A 13,375-nucleotide genomic window follows, 5' to 3' on the forward strand; every position below is an offset into this window, starting at 1 on the left:
TATAAAACGGGATACAATTATTTTGGAAACATACCAAATTTGAAAAATAATTGAGAAGTTGCGCAATTACTAATCATGGAGCACAAAAAAGCCTACAGCACCTGGTATTCCCAGGCAGTCTCCCATCCAGGTACTAACTAGGCCCGACCCTGCTTAGCTTCCGAGATCGGGCGCATTCAGTGTGGTGTGGCCGTAGGCTCTGGGCCTAGTGAGTTTTGTACTTTTAAGCATCTAGTCGGCTAGACCTTGCAGTTTTGAAAGGCAATTGAGAAAGGGCTCACTTCCTGAACTTGGAGCACAAAAAAGCCTACAGCAACTGGTATTCCCAGGCGGTCTCCCATCCAGGTACTAACTAGGCCTAACACTGCTTAACTTCCAAGATCAGACGAGAACGGGTGCATTCAGTGTGGTGTGGCCGTAGGCTCTAGGAATGCTAAGAATATTACTCTTATGCATTTGCATTTAGTAAGCTAAGCCATGCAGCCACTTGCAACATGATACCACGCTCATCGCTCGATCAGGCTCGATCAGGCGAGATATATAAGACTGGTGGCCCCATTCAGGACTCCTATGTCTGGTAGGATAACTTTAATTCATCCATCCTGTGTCTGTTGCAGGGAGGTGGAGAGAACAATCAACACAATAATGGTTTTCTTTCATGCCTCTTGAAGGACTCAATATTCTCTGTACTGCATTACATGTGAAAGTCGATTTATTACCCATGAACACACTACCTGTATGCTAATTCTATGTAAAAAGGTAGCTCCAGCCCTCATGATGTTGTCCAACATTTCTGCTATAAAACAGGATACAATTATTTTGGAAACATACCAAATTTGAAAAATAATTGAGAAGTTGCGCAATTACTAATCATGGAGCACAAAAAAGCCTACAGCACCTGGTATTCCCAGGCAGTCTCCCATCCAGGTACTAACTAGGCCTGACATTGCTTAGCTTCCGAGATCAGACGAGATTGGGCGCATTCAGTGTGGTGTGGCCGTAGGCTCTGGTCCTAGTGAGTTTTGTACTTTTAAGCATCTAGTCGGCTAGACGTTGCAGTTTTGAAAGGCAATTGAGAAATGGCTCACTTCCTGAACTTGGAGTACAAAAAAGCCTACAGCACCTGGTATTCCCAGGCGGTCTCCCACCCAGGTACTAACTAGGTCCAACACTGCTTAGCTTCCGAGATCAGACGAGATCAGGCGCAGTCAGTGTGGTGTGGCCGTAGGCTCTGGGCCTAGTGAGTTTTGTACTTTTAAGCATCTAGTCAGCTAGACCTTGCAGTTTTGAAAGGCAATTGAGAAATGGCTCACTTCCTGAACTTGGAGCACAAAAAAGCCTACAGCACCTGGTATTCCCAGGCGGTCTCCCATCCAGGTACTAACTAGGCCCGACACTGCTTAGCTTCCGAGATGAGACGAGATCGGGCGCAATCAGTGTGGTGTGGCCGTAGGCTCTGGGCCTAGTGAGTTTTGTACTTTTAAGCATCTAGTCGGCTAGACCTTGCAGTTTTGAAAGGCAATTGAGAAATGGCTCACTTCCTGAACTTGGAGCACAAAAAAGCCTACAGCCCCTGGTATTCCCAGGCGGTCTCCCATCCAGGTACTAACTAGGCCCGTCACTGCTTAGCTTCCGAGATTAGACGAGATCGGGCGCAATCAGTGTGGTGTGGCCGTAGGCTCTGGGCCTAGTGAGTTTTGTACTTTTAAGCATCTAGTCAGCTAGACCTTGCAGTTTTGAAAGGCAATTGAGAAATGGCTCACTTCCTGAACTTGGAGCACAAAAAAGCCTACAGCACCTGGTATTCCCAGGCGGTCTCCCATCCAGGTACTAACGAGGCCCGACACTGCTTAGCTTCCGAGATCAGACGAGATCGGGCGCATTCAGTGTGGTGTGGCCGTAGGCTCTGGGCCTTGTGAGTTTTGTACTTTTAAGCATCTAGTCGGCTAGACCTTGCAGTTTTGAAAGGCAATTGAGAAATGGCTCACTTCCTGAACTTGGAGCACAAAAAAGCCTACAGCACCTGGTATTCCCACGCGGTCTCCCATCCAGGTACTAACGAGGCCCGACACTGCTTAGTTTCCGAGATCAGACGAGATCGGGCGCATTCAGTGTGGTGTGGCCGTAGGCTCTGGGCCTTGTGAGTTTTGTACTTTTAAGCATCTAGTCGGCTAGACCTTGCAGTTTTGAAAGGCAATTGAGAAAGGGCTCACTTCCTGAACTTGGAGCACAAAAAAGCCTACAGCACCTGGTATTCCCAGGCGGTCTCCCATCCAGGTACTAACTAGGCCTAACACTGCTTAACTTCCGAGATCAGACGAGATCGGGTGCATTCAGTGTGGTGTGGCCGTAGGCTCTAGGAATGCTAAGAATATTACTCTTATGCATTTGCATTTAGTAAGCTAAGCCATGCAGCCACTTGCAACATGATACCACGCTCATCGCTCGATCAGGCTCGATCAGGCGAGATATATAAGACTGGTGGGCCCATTCAGGACTCCTATGTCTGGTAGGATAACTTTAATTCATCCATCCTGTGTCTGTTGCAGGGAGGTGGAGAGAACAATCAACACAATAATGGTTTTCTTTCATGCCTCTTGAAGGACTCAATATTCTCTGTACTGCATTACATGTGAAAGTCGATTAATTACCCATGAACACACTACCTGTATGCTAATTCTATGTAAAAAGGTAGCTCCAGCCCTCATGATGTTGTCCAACATTTCCGCTATAAAACAGGATACAATTATTTTGGAAACATACCAAATTTGAAAAATAATTGAGAAGTTGCGCAATTACTAATCATGGAGCACAAAAAAGCCTACAGCACCTGGTATTCCCAGGCAGTCTCCCATCCAGGTACTAACTAGGCCCGACCCTGCTTAGCTTCCGAGATCGGGCGCATTCAGTGTGGTGTGGCCGTAGGCTCTGGGCCTAGTGAGTTTTGTACTTTTAAGCATCTAGTCGGCTAGACCTTGCAGTTTTGAAAGGCAATTGAGAAATGGCTCACTTCCTGAACTTGGAGCCCAAAAATGCCTACAGAACCTGGTATTCCCAGGCGGTCTCCCATCCAGGTACTAACGAGGCCCGACCCTGCTTAGCTTCTGAGATCGGGCGCATTCAGTGTGGTGTGGCCGTAGGCTCTGGACCTAGTGATTTTTGTACTTTTAAGCATCTAGTCGGCTAGACCTTGCAGTTTTGAAAGGCAATTGAGAAATGGCTCACTTCCTGAACTTGGAGCACAAAAAAAGCCTACAGCACCTGGTATTCCCAGGCGGTCTCCCATCCAGGTACTAACTAGGCCCAACACTGCTTAGCTTCCAAGATCAGACAAGATCGGGCGCAATCAGTGTGGTGTGGCCGTAGGCTCTGGGCCTAGTGAGTTTTGTACTTTTAAGCATCTAGTCAGCTAGACCTTGCAGTTTTGAAAGGCAATTGAGAAATGGCTCACTTCCTGAACTTGGAGCACAAAAAAGCCTACAGCACCTGGTATTCCCACGCAGTCTCCCAACCAGATACTAACGAGGCCCGACACTGCTTAGCTTCAGAGATCAGACGAGAACGGGCGCATTCAGTGTGGTGTGGCCATAGGCTCTGGGCCTTGTGAGTTTTGTACTTTTAAGCATCTAGTCGGCTAGACCTTGCATTTTTGAAAGGCAATTGAGAAATGGCTCACTTCCTGAACTTGGAGTACAAAAAAAGCCTACAGCACCTGGTATTCCCAGGCGGTCTCCCATCCAGGTACTAACTAGGCCCGACACTGCTTAGCTTCTGAGATCAGATGAGATCGGGCGCATTTAGTGTGGTGTGGCCGTAGGCTCTGGGCCTAGTGAGTTTTGTACTTTTAAGCATCTAGTCGGCTAGACCTTGCAGTTTTGAAAGGCAATTGAGAAAGGGCTCACTTCCTGAACTTGGAGCACAAAAAAGCCTACAGCACCTGGTATTCCCAGGCGGTCTCCCATCCAGGTACTAACTAGGCCTAACACTGCTTAACTTCCGAGATCAGACGAGATCGGGTGCATTCAGTGTGGTGTGGCCGTAGGCTCTAGGAATGCTAAGAATATTACTCTTATGCATTTGCATTTAGTAAGCTAAGCCATGCAGCCACTTGCAACATGATACCACGCTCATCGCTCGATCAGGCTCGATCAGGCGAGATATATAAGACTGGTGGGCCCATTCAGGACTCCTATGTCTGGTAGGATAACTTTAATTCATCCATCCTGTGTCTGTTGCAGGGAGGTGGAGAGAACAATCAACACAATAATGGTTTTCTTTCATGCCTCTTGAAGGACTCAATATTCTCTGTACTGCATTACATGTGAAAGTCGATTTATTACCCATGAACACACTACCTGTATGCTAATTCTATGTAAAAAGGTAGCTCCAGCCCTCATGATGTTGTCCAACATTTCTGCTATAAAACAGGATACAATTATTTTGGAAACATACCAAATTTGAAAAATAATTGAGAAGTTGCGCAATTACTAATCATGGAGCACAAAAAAGCCTACAGCACCTGGTATTCCCAGGCAGTCTCCCATCCAGGTACTAACTAGGCCCGACATTGCTTAGCTTCCGAGATCAGACGAGATTGGGCGCATTCAGTGTGGTGTGGCCGTAGGCTCTGGTCCTAGTGAGTTTTGTACTTTTAAGCATCTAGTCGGCTAGACGTTGCAGTTTTGAAAGGCAATTGAGAAATGGCTCACTTCCTGAACTTGGAGTACAAAAAAGCCTACAGCACCTGGTATTCCCAGGCGGTCTCCCACCCAGGTACTAACTAGGTCCAACACTGCTTAGCTTCCGAGATCAGACGAGATCAGGCGCAGTCAGTGTGGTGTGGCCGTAGGCTCTGGGCCTAGTGAGTTTTGTACTTTTAAGCATCTAGTCAGCTAGACCTTGCAGTTTTGAAAGGCAATTGAGAAATGGCTCACTTCCTGAACTTGGAGCACAAAAAAGCCTACAGCACCTGGTATTCCCAGGCGGTCTCCCATCCAGGTACTAACTAGGCCCGACACTGCTTAGCTTCCGAGATGAGACGAGATCGGGCGCAATCAGTGTGGTGTGGCCGTAGGCTCTGGGCCTAGTGAGTTTTGTACTTTTAAGCATCTAGTCGGCTAGACCTTGCAGTTTTGAAAGGCAATTGAGAAATGGCTCACTTCCTGAACTTGGAGCACAAAAAAGCCTACAGCCCCTGGTATTCCCAGGCGGTCTCCCATCCAGGTACTAACTAGGCCCGTCACTCCTTAGCTTCCGAGATTAGACGAGATCGGGCGCAATCAGTGTGGTGTGGCCGTAGGCTCTGGGCCTAGTGAGTTTTGTACTTTTAAGCATCTAGTCAGCTAGACCTTGCAGTTTTGAAAGGCAATTGAGAAATGGCTCACTTCCTGAACTTGGAGCACAAAAAAGCCTACAGCACCTGGTATTCCCAGGCGGTCTCCCATCCAGGTACTAACGAGGCCCGACACTGCTTAGCTTCCGAGATCAGACGAGATCGGGCGCATTCAGTGTGGTGTGGCCGTAGGCTCTGGGCCTTGTGAGTTTTGTACTTTTAAGCATCTAGTCGGCTAGACCTTGCAGTTTTGAAAGGCAATTGAGAAATGGCTCACTTCCTGAACTTGGAGCACAAAAAAGCCTACAGCACCTGGTATTCCCACGCGGTCTCCCATCCAGGTACTAACGAGGCCCGACACTGCTTAGTTTCCGAGATCAGACGAGATCGGGCGCATTCAGTGTGGTGTGGCCGTAGGTTCTGGGCCTTGTGAGTTTTGTACTTTTAAGCATCTAGTCGGCTAGACCTTGCAGTTTTGAAAGGCAATTGAGAAAGGGCTCACTTCCTGAACTTGGAGCACAAAAAAGCCTACAGCACCTGGTATTCCCAGGCGGTCTCCCATCCAGGTACTAACTAGGCCTAACACTGCTTAACTTCCGAGATCAGACGAGATCGGGTGCATTCAGTGTGGTGTGGCCGTAGGCTCTAGGAACGCTAAGAATATTACTCTTATGCATTTGCATTTAGTAAGCTAAGCCATGCAGCCACTTGCAACATGATACCACGCTCATCGCTCGATCAGGCTCGATCAGGCGAGATATATAAGACTGGTGGGCCCATTCAGGACTCCTATGTCTGGTAGGATAACTTTAATTCATCCATCCTGTGTCTGTTGCAGGGAGGTGGAGAGAACAATCAACACAATAATGGTTTTCTTTCATGCCTCTTGAAGGACTCAATATTCTCTGTACTGCATTACATGTGAAAGTCGATTAATTACCCATGAACACACTACCTGTATGCTAATTCTATGTAAAAAGGTAGCTCCAGCCCTCATGATGTTGTCCAACATTTCCGCTATAAAACAGGATACAATTATTTTGGAAACATACCAAATTTGAAAAATAATTGAGAAGTTGCGCAATTACTAATCATGGAGCACAAAAAAGCCTACAGCACCTGGTATTCCCAGGCAGTCTCCCATCCAGGTACTAACTAGGCCCGACCCTGCTTAGCTTCCGAGATCGGGCGCATTCAGTGTGGTGTGGCCGTAGGCTCTGGGCCTAGTGAGTTTTGTACTTTTAAGCATCTAGTCGGCTAGACCTTGCAGTTTTGAAAGGCAATTGAGAAATGGCTCACTTCCTGAACTTGGAGCCCAAAAATGCCTACAGAACCTGGTATTCCCAGGCGGTCTCCCATCCAGGTACTAACTAGGCCCGACACTGCTTAGCTTCCGAGATCAGACGAGATCGGGCGCAATCAGTGTGGTGTGGCCGTAGGCTCTGGGCCTAGTGAGTTTTGTACTTTTAAGCATCTAGTCAGCTAGACCTTGCAGTTTTGAAAGGCAATTGAGAAATGGCTCACTTCCTGAACTTGGAGCACAAAAAAGCCTACAGCACCTGGTATTCCCAGGCGGTCTCCCATCCAGGTACTAACGAGGCCCGACCCTGCTTAGCTTCTGAGATCGGGCGCATTCAGTGTGGTGTGGCCGTAGGCTCTGGACCTAGTGATTTTTGTACTTTTAAGCATCTAGTCGGCTAGACCTTGCAGTTTTGAAAGGCAATTGAGAAATGGCTCACTTCCTGAACTTGGAGCACAAAAAAAGCCTACAGCACCTGGTATTCCCAGGCGGTCTCCCATCCAGGTACTAACTAGGCCCAACACTGCTTAGCTTCCAAGATCAGACAAGATCGGGCGCAATCAGTGTGGTGTGGCCGTAGGCTCTGGGCCTAGTGAGTTTTGTACTTTTAAGCATCTAGTCAGCTAGACCTTGCAGTTTTGAAAGGCAATTGAGAAATGGCTCACTTCCTGAACTTGGAGCACAAAAAAGCCTACAGCACCTGGTATTCCCACGCAGTCTCCCAACCAGATACTAACGAGGCCCGACACTGCTTAGCTTCAGAGATCAGACGAGATCGGGTGCATTCAGTGTGGTGTGGCCATAGGCTCTGGGCCTTGTGAGTTTTGTACTTTTAAGCATCTAGTCGGCTAGACCTTGCATTTTTGAAAGGCAATTGAGAAATGGCTCACTTCCTGAACTTGGAGTACAAAAAAAGCCTACAGCACCTGGTATTCCCAGGCGGTCTCCCATCCAGGTACTAACTAGGCCCGACACTGCTTAGCTTCTGAGATCAGATGAGATCGGGCGCATTTAGTGTGGTGTGGCCGTAGGCTCTGGGCCTAGTGAGTTTTGTACTTTTAAGCATCTAGTCGGCTAGACCTTGCAGTTTTGAAAGGCAATTGAGAAAGGGCTCACTTCCTGAACTTGGAGCACAAAAAAGCCTACAGCACCTGGTATTCCCAGGCGGTCTCCCATCCAGGTACTAACTAGGCCTAACACTGCTTAACTTCCGAGATCAGACGAGATCGGGTGCATTCAGTGTGGTGTGGCCGTAGGCTCTAGGAATGCTAAGAATATTACTCTTATGCATTTGCATTTAGTAAGCTAAGCCATGCAGCCACTTGCAACATGATACCACGCTCATCGCTCGATCAGGCTCGATCAGGCGAGATATATAAGACTGGTGGGCCCATTCAGGACTCCTATGTCTGGTAGGATAACTTTAATTCATCCATCCTGTGTCTGTTGCAGGGAGGTGGAGAGAACAATCAACACAATAATGGTTTTCTTTCATGCCTCTTGAAGGACTCAATATTCTCTGTACTGCATTACATGTGAAAGTCGATTTATTACCCATGAACACACTACCTGTATGCTAATTCTATGTAAAAAGGTAGCTCCAGCCCTCATGATGTTGTCCAACATTTCTGCTATAAAACAGGATACAATTATTTTGGAAACATACCAAATTTGAAAAATAATTGAGAAGTTGCGCAATTACTAATCATGGAGCACAAAAATGCCTACAGCACCTGGTATTCCCAGGCAGTCTCCCATCCAGGTACTAACTAGGCCCGACATTGCTTAGCTTCCGAGATCAGACGAGATTGGGCGCATTCAGTGTGGTGTGGCGGTAGGCTCTGGTCCTAGTGAGTTTTGTACTTTTAAGCATCTAGTCGGCTAGACGTTGCAGTTTTGAAAGGCAATTGAGAAATGGCTCACTTCCTGAACTTGGAGTACAAAAAAGCCTACAGCACCTGGTATTCCCAGGCGGTCTCCCACCCAGGTACTAACTAGGTCCGACACTGCTTAGCTTCCGAGATCAGACGCAGTCAGTGTGGTGTGGCCGTAGGCTCTGGGCCTAGTGAGTTTTGTACTTTTAAGCATCTAGTCAGCTAGACCTTGCAGTTTTGAAAGGCAATTGAGAAATGGCTCACTTCCTGAACTTGGAGCACAAAAAAGCCTACAGCACCTGGTATTCCCAGGAGGTCTCCCATCCAGGTACTAACTAGGCCCGACACTGCTTAGCTTCCGAGATGAGACGAGATCGGGCACAATCAGTGTGGTGTGGCCGTAGGCTCTGGGCCTAGTGAGTTTTGTACTTTTAAGCATCTAGTCAGCTAGACCTTGCAGTTTTGAAAGGCAATTGAGAAATGGCTCACTTCCTGAACTTGGAGCACAAAAAAGCCTACAGCACCTGGTATTCCCAGGCGGTCTCCCATCCAGGTACTAACTAGGCCCGACACTGCTTAGCTTCCGAGATGAGACGAGATCGGGCGCAATCAGTGTGGTGTGGCCGTAGGCTCTGGGCCTAGTGAGTTTTGTACTTTTAAGCATCTAGTCAGCTAGACCTTGCAGTTTTGAAAGGCAATTGAGAAATGGCTCACTTCCTGAACTTGGAGCACAAAAAAGCCTACAGCACCTGGTATTCCCAGGCGGTCTCCCATCCAGGTACTAACGAGGCCCGACCCTGCTTAACTTCCGGGATCGGGCGCATTCAGTGTGGTGTGGCCGTAGGCTCTGGGCCTAGTGAGTTTTGTACTTTTAAGCATCTAGTCGGCTAGACCTTGCAGTTTTGAAAGGCAATTGAGAAATGGCTCACTTCCTGAACTTGGAGCACAAAAAAGCCTACAGCACCTGGTATTCCCAGGCGGTCTCCCATCCAGGTACTAACTAGGCCCGACACTGCTTAGCTTCCGAGATTAGACGAGATCGGGCGCAATCAGTGTGGTGTGGCCGTAGGCTCTGGGCCTAGTGAGTTTTGTACTTTTAAGCATCTAGTCAGCTAGACCTTGCAGTTTTGAAAGGCAATTGAGAAATGGCTCACTTCCTGAACTTGGAGCACAAAGAAGCCTACAGCACCTGGTATTCCCAGGCGGTCTCCCATCCAGGTACTAACGAGGCCCGACACTGCTTAGCTTCCAAGATCAGACGAGATCGGGCGCATTCAGTGTGGTGTGGCCGTAGGCTCTGGGCCTTGTGAGTTTTGTACTTTTAAGCATCTAGTCGGCTAGACCTTGCAGTTTTGAAAGGCAATTGAGAAATGGCTCACTTCCTGAACTTGAAGCACAAAAAAGCCTACAGCACCTGGTATTCCCAGGCGGTCTCCCATCCAGGTACTAACTAGGCCCGACACTGCTTAGCTTCTGAGACCAGACGAGATCGGGCGCATTCAGTGTGGTGTGGCCGTAGGCTCTGGGCCTAGTGAGTTTTGTACTTTTAAGCATCTAGTCGGCTAGACCTTGCAGTTTTAAAAGGCAATTGAGAAAGGGCTCACTTCCTGAACTTGGAGCACAAAAAAGCCTACAGCACCTGGTATTCCCAGGTAGTCTCCCATCCAGGTACTAACTAGGCCTAACACTGCTTAACTTCCGAGATCAGACGAGATCGGGTGCATTCAGTGTGGTGTGGCCGTAGGCTCTAGGAATGCTAAGAATATTACTCTTATGCATTTGCATTTAGTAAGCTAAGCCATGCAGCCACTTGCAACATGATACCACGCTCATCGCTCGATCAGGCGAGATATATAAGACTGGTGGGCCCATTCAGGACTCCTATGTCTGGTAGGATAACTTTAATTCATCCATCCTGTGTCTGTTGCAGGGAGGTGGAGAGAACAATCAACACAATAATGGTTTTCTTTCATGCCTCTTGAAGGACTCAATATTCTCTGTACTGCATTACATGTGAAAGTCGATTTATTACCCATGAACACACTACCTGTATGCTAATTCTATGTAAAAAGGTAGCTCCAGCCCTCATGATGTTGTCCAACATTTCTGCTATAAAACAGGATACAATTATTTTGGAAACATACCAAATTTGAAAAATAATTGAGAAGTTGCGCAATTACTAATCATGGAGCACAAAAAAGCCTACAGCACCTGGTATTCCCAGGCAGTCTCCCATCCAGGTACTAACTAGGCCCGACATTGCTTAGCTTCCGAGATCAGACGAGATTGGGCGCATTCAGTGTGTTGTGGCCGTAGGCTCTGGTCCTAGTGAGTTTTGTACTTTTAAGCATCTAGTCGGCTAGACGTTGCAGTTTTGAAAGGCAATTGAGAAATGGCTCACTTCCTGAACTTGGAGTACAAAAAAGCCTACAGCACCTGGTATTCCCAGGCGGTCTCCCACCCAGGTACTAACTAGGTCCGACACTGCTTAGCTTCCGAGATCAGACGAGATCGGGCGCAGTCAGTGTGGTGTGGCCGTAGGCTCTGGGCCTAGTGAGTTTTGTACTTTTAAGCATCTAGTCAGCTAGACCTTGCAGTTTTGAAAGGCAATTGAGAAATGGCTCACTTCCTGAACTTGGAGCACAAAAAAGCTTACAGCACCTGGTATTCCCAGGCGGTCTCCCATCCAGGTACTAACTAGGCCCGACACTGCTTAGCTTCCGAGATGAGAAAAGATTGGGCGCAATCAGTGTGGTGTGGCCGTAGGCTCTGGGCCTAGTGAGTTTTGTACTTTTAAGCATCTAGTCAGCTAGACCTTGCAGTTTTGAAAGGCAATTGAGAAATGGCTCACTTCCTGAACTTGGAGCACAAAAAAGCCTACAGCACCTGGTATTCCCAGGCGGTCTCCCATCCAGGTACTAACTAGGCCCGACACTGCTTAGCTTCCGGGCGCAATCAGTGTGGTGTGGCCGGAGGCTCTGGGCCTAGTGAGTTTTGTACTTTTAAGCATCTAGTCAGCTAGACCTTGCAGTTTTGAAAGGCAATTGAGAAATGGCTCACTTCCTGAACTTGGAGCACAAAAAAGCCTACAGCACCTGGTATTCCCAGGCGGTCTCCCATCCAGGTACTAACGAGGCCCGACCCTGCTTAGCTTCCGAGATCGGGCGCATTCAGTGTGGTGTGGCCGTAGGCTCTGGGCTTAGTGAGTTTTGTACTTTTAAGCATCTAGTCGGCTAGACCTTGCAGTTTTGAAAGGCAATTGAGAAATGGCTCACTTCCTGAACTTGGAGCACAAAAAAGCCTACATCACCTGGTATTTCCAGGCGGTCTCCCATCCAGGTACTAACTAGGCCCGACACTGCTTAGCTTCTGAGATTAGACGAGATCGGGCGCAATCAGTGTGGTGTGGCCGTAGGCTCTGGGCCTAGTGAGTTTTGTACTTTTAAGCATCTAGTCAGCTAGACCTTGCAGTTTTGAAAGGCAATTGAGAAATGGCTCACTTCCTGAACTTGGAGCACAAAAAAGCCTACAGCACCTGGTATTCCCAGGCGGTCTCCCATCCAGGTACTAACGAGGCCCGACACTGCTTAGCTTCCAAGATCAGACGAGATCGGGCGCATTCAGTGTGGTGTGGCCGTAGGCTCTGGGCCTTGTGAGTTTTGTACTTTTAAGCATCTAGTCGGCTAGACCTTGCAGTTTTGAAAGGCAATTGAGAAATGGCTCACTTCCTGAACTTGGAGCACAAAAAAGCCTACAGCACCTGGTATTCCCAGGCGGTCTCCCATCCAGGTACTAACTAGGCCCGACACTGCTTAGCTTCTGAGATCAGACGAGATCTGGCGCATTCAGTGTGGTGTGGCCGTAGGCTCTGGGCCTAGTGAGTTTTGTACTTTTAAGCATCTAGTCGGCTAGACCTTGCAGTTTTAAAAGGCAATTGAGAAAGGGCTCACTTCCTGAACTTGGAGCACAAAAAAGCCTACAGCACCTGGTATTCCCAGGCGGTCTCCCATCCAGGTACTAACTAGGCCTGACACTGCTTAACTTCCGAGATCAGATCAGATCGGGTGCATTCAGTGTGGTGTGGCCGTAGGCTCTAGGAATGCTAAGAATATTACTCTTATGCATTTGCATTTAGTAAGCTAAGCCATGCAGCCACTTGCAACATGATACCACGCTCATCGCTCGATCAGGCGAGATATATAAGACTGGTGGGCCCATTCAGGACTCCTATGTCTGGTAGGATAACTTTAATTCATCCATCCTGTGTCTGTTGCAGGGAGGTGGAGAGAACAATCAACACAATAATGGTTTTCTTTCATGCCTCTTGAAGGACTCAATATTCTCTGTACTGCATTACATGTGAAAGTGGATTTATTACCCATGAACACACTACCTGTATGCTAATTCTATGTAAAAAGGTAGCTCCAGCCCTCATGATGTTGTCCAACATTTCTGCTATAAAACAGGATACAATTATTTTGGAAACATACCAAATTTGAAAAATAATTGAGAAGTTGCGCAATTACTAATCATGGAGCACAAAAAAGCCTACAGCACCTGGTATTCCCAGGCGGTCTCCCATCCAGGTACTAACTAGGCCCGACACTGCTTAGCTTCCGAGATGAGACGAGATCGGGCGCAATCAGTGTGGTGTGGCCGTAGGCTCTGGGCCTAGTGAGTTTTGTACTTTTAAGCATCTAGTCGGCTAGACCTTGCAGTTTTGAAAGGCAATTGAGAAATGACTCACTTCCTGAACTTGGAGCACAAAAAAGCCTACAGCACCTGGTATTCCCAGGCGGTCTCCCATCCAGGTACTAACGAGGCCCGACACTGCTTAGCTTCCGAGATCAGACGAGATCGGGCGCATTC

At 47.8% G+C, this 13,375-nt stretch overlaps 31 non-coding genes and 18 pseudogenes across 31 annotated transcripts in view; all 49 read right to left on the reverse strand.

The window, feature by feature from the left end:
- Nucleotides 1-89: 89 nt before the first annotated feature.
- LOC138456603 (5S ribosomal RNA) lies at nucleotides 90-198 on the reverse strand (annotated as a pseudogene).
- A 106-nt stretch (nucleotides 199-304) lies between these two features.
- LOC138455665 (5S ribosomal RNA) lies at nucleotides 305-423 on the reverse strand (annotated as a pseudogene).
- A 463-nt stretch (nucleotides 424-886) lies between these two features.
- Nucleotides 887-1,005, reverse strand: LOC138455900 (5S ribosomal RNA; annotated as a pseudogene).
- A 106-nt stretch (nucleotides 1,006-1,111) lies between these two features.
- LOC138465023 (5S ribosomal RNA) lies at nucleotides 1,112-1,230 on the reverse strand. Its single transcript, XR_011267599.1, has one exon. It is a non-coding gene; the product is annotated as a 5S ribosomal RNA (ribosomal RNA).
- A 106-nt stretch (nucleotides 1,231-1,336) lies between these two features.
- LOC138454769 (5S ribosomal RNA) lies at nucleotides 1,337-1,455 on the reverse strand. The gene has a single exon (XR_011261431.1). It is a non-coding gene; the product is annotated as a 5S ribosomal RNA (ribosomal RNA).
- Nucleotides 1,456-1,561: 106 nt separating this feature from the next.
- LOC138455088 (5S ribosomal RNA) lies at nucleotides 1,562-1,680 on the reverse strand. Its single transcript, XR_011261732.1, has one exon. It is a non-coding gene; the product is annotated as a 5S ribosomal RNA (ribosomal RNA).
- Nucleotides 1,681-1,786: 106 nt separating this feature from the next.
- LOC138461915 (5S ribosomal RNA) lies at nucleotides 1,787-1,905 on the reverse strand. Its single transcript, XR_011264521.1, has one exon. It is a non-coding gene; the product is annotated as a 5S ribosomal RNA (ribosomal RNA).
- A 106-nt stretch (nucleotides 1,906-2,011) lies between these two features.
- LOC138454092 (5S ribosomal RNA) lies at nucleotides 2,012-2,130 on the reverse strand. The gene has a single exon (XR_011260785.1). It is a non-coding gene; the product is annotated as a 5S ribosomal RNA (ribosomal RNA).
- A 106-nt stretch (nucleotides 2,131-2,236) lies between these two features.
- LOC138457690 (5S ribosomal RNA) lies at nucleotides 2,237-2,355 on the reverse strand. The gene has a single exon (XR_011262285.1). It is a non-coding gene; the product is annotated as a 5S ribosomal RNA (ribosomal RNA).
- Nucleotides 2,356-2,818: 463 nt separating this feature from the next.
- On the reverse strand, nucleotides 2,819-2,927 carry LOC138456605 (5S ribosomal RNA; annotated as a pseudogene).
- A 106-nt stretch (nucleotides 2,928-3,033) lies between these two features.
- On the reverse strand, nucleotides 3,034-3,142 carry LOC138459578 (5S ribosomal RNA; annotated as a pseudogene).
- A 107-nt stretch (nucleotides 3,143-3,249) lies between these two features.
- LOC138454064 (5S ribosomal RNA) lies at nucleotides 3,250-3,368 on the reverse strand. Its single transcript, XR_011260757.1, has one exon. It is a non-coding gene; the product is annotated as a 5S ribosomal RNA (ribosomal RNA).
- A 106-nt stretch (nucleotides 3,369-3,474) lies between these two features.
- LOC138457487 (5S ribosomal RNA) lies at nucleotides 3,475-3,593 on the reverse strand (annotated as a pseudogene).
- A 107-nt stretch (nucleotides 3,594-3,700) lies between these two features.
- Nucleotides 3,701-3,819, reverse strand: LOC138465202 (5S ribosomal RNA). The gene has a single exon (XR_011267777.1). It is a non-coding gene; the product is annotated as a 5S ribosomal RNA (ribosomal RNA).
- A 106-nt stretch (nucleotides 3,820-3,925) lies between these two features.
- Nucleotides 3,926-4,044, reverse strand: LOC138457702 (5S ribosomal RNA). Its single transcript, XR_011262286.1, has one exon. It is a non-coding gene; the product is annotated as a 5S ribosomal RNA (ribosomal RNA).
- A 463-nt stretch (nucleotides 4,045-4,507) lies between these two features.
- On the reverse strand, nucleotides 4,508-4,626 carry LOC138455257 (5S ribosomal RNA). Its single transcript, XR_011261897.1, has one exon. It is a non-coding gene; the product is annotated as a 5S ribosomal RNA (ribosomal RNA).
- A 106-nt stretch (nucleotides 4,627-4,732) lies between these two features.
- LOC138465024 (5S ribosomal RNA) lies at nucleotides 4,733-4,851 on the reverse strand. Its single transcript, XR_011267600.1, has one exon. It is a non-coding gene; the product is annotated as a 5S ribosomal RNA (ribosomal RNA).
- Nucleotides 4,852-4,957: 106 nt separating this feature from the next.
- LOC138454770 (5S ribosomal RNA) lies at nucleotides 4,958-5,076 on the reverse strand. The gene has a single exon (XR_011261432.1). It is a non-coding gene; the product is annotated as a 5S ribosomal RNA (ribosomal RNA).
- A 106-nt stretch (nucleotides 5,077-5,182) lies between these two features.
- LOC138455871 (5S ribosomal RNA) lies at nucleotides 5,183-5,301 on the reverse strand (annotated as a pseudogene).
- Nucleotides 5,302-5,407: 106 nt separating this feature from the next.
- LOC138461917 (5S ribosomal RNA) lies at nucleotides 5,408-5,526 on the reverse strand. The gene has a single exon (XR_011264523.1). It is a non-coding gene; the product is annotated as a 5S ribosomal RNA (ribosomal RNA).
- A 106-nt stretch (nucleotides 5,527-5,632) lies between these two features.
- LOC138454986 (5S ribosomal RNA) lies at nucleotides 5,633-5,751 on the reverse strand. The gene has a single exon (XR_011261637.1). It is a non-coding gene; the product is annotated as a 5S ribosomal RNA (ribosomal RNA).
- A 106-nt stretch (nucleotides 5,752-5,857) lies between these two features.
- On the reverse strand, nucleotides 5,858-5,976 carry LOC138457714 (5S ribosomal RNA). Its single transcript, XR_011262289.1, has one exon. It is a non-coding gene; the product is annotated as a 5S ribosomal RNA (ribosomal RNA).
- A 463-nt stretch (nucleotides 5,977-6,439) lies between these two features.
- LOC138456606 (5S ribosomal RNA) lies at nucleotides 6,440-6,548 on the reverse strand (annotated as a pseudogene).
- A 106-nt stretch (nucleotides 6,549-6,654) lies between these two features.
- On the reverse strand, nucleotides 6,655-6,773 carry LOC138465179 (5S ribosomal RNA). The gene has a single exon (XR_011267754.1). It is a non-coding gene; the product is annotated as a 5S ribosomal RNA (ribosomal RNA).
- Nucleotides 6,774-6,879: 106 nt separating this feature from the next.
- Nucleotides 6,880-6,988, reverse strand: LOC138458300 (5S ribosomal RNA; annotated as a pseudogene).
- A 107-nt stretch (nucleotides 6,989-7,095) lies between these two features.
- On the reverse strand, nucleotides 7,096-7,214 carry LOC138454065 (5S ribosomal RNA). Its single transcript, XR_011260758.1, has one exon. It is a non-coding gene; the product is annotated as a 5S ribosomal RNA (ribosomal RNA).
- A 106-nt stretch (nucleotides 7,215-7,320) lies between these two features.
- Nucleotides 7,321-7,439, reverse strand: LOC138455803 (5S ribosomal RNA; annotated as a pseudogene).
- A 107-nt stretch (nucleotides 7,440-7,546) lies between these two features.
- Nucleotides 7,547-7,665, reverse strand: LOC138465204 (5S ribosomal RNA). The gene has a single exon (XR_011267778.1). It is a non-coding gene; the product is annotated as a 5S ribosomal RNA (ribosomal RNA).
- Nucleotides 7,666-7,771: 106 nt separating this feature from the next.
- On the reverse strand, nucleotides 7,772-7,890 carry LOC138457726 (5S ribosomal RNA). The gene has a single exon (XR_011262291.1). It is a non-coding gene; the product is annotated as a 5S ribosomal RNA (ribosomal RNA).
- A 463-nt stretch (nucleotides 7,891-8,353) lies between these two features.
- On the reverse strand, nucleotides 8,354-8,472 carry LOC138456016 (5S ribosomal RNA; annotated as a pseudogene).
- A 106-nt stretch (nucleotides 8,473-8,578) lies between these two features.
- LOC138458602 (5S ribosomal RNA) lies at nucleotides 8,579-8,687 on the reverse strand (annotated as a pseudogene).
- Nucleotides 8,688-8,793: 106 nt separating this feature from the next.
- On the reverse strand, nucleotides 8,794-8,912 carry LOC138455070 (5S ribosomal RNA). The gene has a single exon (XR_011261715.1). It is a non-coding gene; the product is annotated as a 5S ribosomal RNA (ribosomal RNA).
- Nucleotides 8,913-9,018: 106 nt separating this feature from the next.
- On the reverse strand, nucleotides 9,019-9,137 carry LOC138454772 (5S ribosomal RNA). The gene has a single exon (XR_011261434.1). It is a non-coding gene; the product is annotated as a 5S ribosomal RNA (ribosomal RNA).
- A 106-nt stretch (nucleotides 9,138-9,243) lies between these two features.
- On the reverse strand, nucleotides 9,244-9,352 carry LOC138458124 (5S ribosomal RNA; annotated as a pseudogene).
- Nucleotides 9,353-9,458: 106 nt separating this feature from the next.
- Nucleotides 9,459-9,577, reverse strand: LOC138465061 (5S ribosomal RNA). The gene has a single exon (XR_011267636.1). It is a non-coding gene; the product is annotated as a 5S ribosomal RNA (ribosomal RNA).
- A 106-nt stretch (nucleotides 9,578-9,683) lies between these two features.
- On the reverse strand, nucleotides 9,684-9,802 carry LOC138464791 (5S ribosomal RNA). Its single transcript, XR_011267368.1, has one exon. It is a non-coding gene; the product is annotated as a 5S ribosomal RNA (ribosomal RNA).
- Nucleotides 9,803-9,908: 106 nt separating this feature from the next.
- Nucleotides 9,909-10,027, reverse strand: LOC138453904 (5S ribosomal RNA). The gene has a single exon (XR_011260605.1). It is a non-coding gene; the product is annotated as a 5S ribosomal RNA (ribosomal RNA).
- A 106-nt stretch (nucleotides 10,028-10,133) lies between these two features.
- LOC138462745 (5S ribosomal RNA) lies at nucleotides 10,134-10,252 on the reverse strand. The gene has a single exon (XR_011265339.1). It is a non-coding gene; the product is annotated as a 5S ribosomal RNA (ribosomal RNA).
- Nucleotides 10,253-10,705: 453 nt separating this feature from the next.
- On the reverse strand, nucleotides 10,706-10,824 carry LOC138456006 (5S ribosomal RNA; annotated as a pseudogene).
- A 106-nt stretch (nucleotides 10,825-10,930) lies between these two features.
- Nucleotides 10,931-11,049, reverse strand: LOC138463475 (5S ribosomal RNA). The gene has a single exon (XR_011266062.1). It is a non-coding gene; the product is annotated as a 5S ribosomal RNA (ribosomal RNA).
- A 106-nt stretch (nucleotides 11,050-11,155) lies between these two features.
- LOC138457804 (5S ribosomal RNA) lies at nucleotides 11,156-11,274 on the reverse strand (annotated as a pseudogene).
- Nucleotides 11,275-11,380: 106 nt separating this feature from the next.
- Nucleotides 11,381-11,483, reverse strand: LOC138459658 (5S ribosomal RNA; annotated as a pseudogene).
- A 106-nt stretch (nucleotides 11,484-11,589) lies between these two features.
- LOC138456510 (5S ribosomal RNA) lies at nucleotides 11,590-11,698 on the reverse strand (annotated as a pseudogene).
- A 106-nt stretch (nucleotides 11,699-11,804) lies between these two features.
- LOC138456192 (5S ribosomal RNA) lies at nucleotides 11,805-11,923 on the reverse strand (annotated as a pseudogene).
- A 106-nt stretch (nucleotides 11,924-12,029) lies between these two features.
- Nucleotides 12,030-12,148, reverse strand: LOC138464792 (5S ribosomal RNA). The gene has a single exon (XR_011267369.1). It is a non-coding gene; the product is annotated as a 5S ribosomal RNA (ribosomal RNA).
- Nucleotides 12,149-12,254: 106 nt separating this feature from the next.
- On the reverse strand, nucleotides 12,255-12,373 carry LOC138463219 (5S ribosomal RNA). Its single transcript, XR_011265806.1, has one exon. It is a non-coding gene; the product is annotated as a 5S ribosomal RNA (ribosomal RNA).
- A 106-nt stretch (nucleotides 12,374-12,479) lies between these two features.
- LOC138463869 (5S ribosomal RNA) lies at nucleotides 12,480-12,598 on the reverse strand. Its single transcript, XR_011266454.1, has one exon. It is a non-coding gene; the product is annotated as a 5S ribosomal RNA (ribosomal RNA).
- A 453-nt stretch (nucleotides 12,599-13,051) lies between these two features.
- LOC138454773 (5S ribosomal RNA) lies at nucleotides 13,052-13,170 on the reverse strand. Its single transcript, XR_011261435.1, has one exon. It is a non-coding gene; the product is annotated as a 5S ribosomal RNA (ribosomal RNA).
- Nucleotides 13,171-13,276: 106 nt separating this feature from the next.
- LOC138461918 (5S ribosomal RNA) overlaps nucleotides 13,277-13,375 on the reverse strand; it is a 119-nt gene continuing 20 nt past the window's right edge. Inside the window, exon 1 of the ribosomal RNA XR_011264524.1 lies at nucleotides 13,277-13,375. This exon is cut by the window's right edge and continues 20 nt beyond it. This is a non-coding gene — a ribosomal RNA (5S ribosomal RNA).

This window comes from Ambystoma mexicanum, chromosome 4p, assembly GCF_040938575.1.
Source record: "Ambystoma mexicanum isolate Mex_15411 chromosome 4p, UKY_AmexF1_1, whole genome shotgun sequence".
NCBI classification, from domain to species: Eukaryota; Metazoa; Chordata; class Amphibia; order Caudata; family Ambystomatidae; genus Ambystoma; species Ambystoma mexicanum.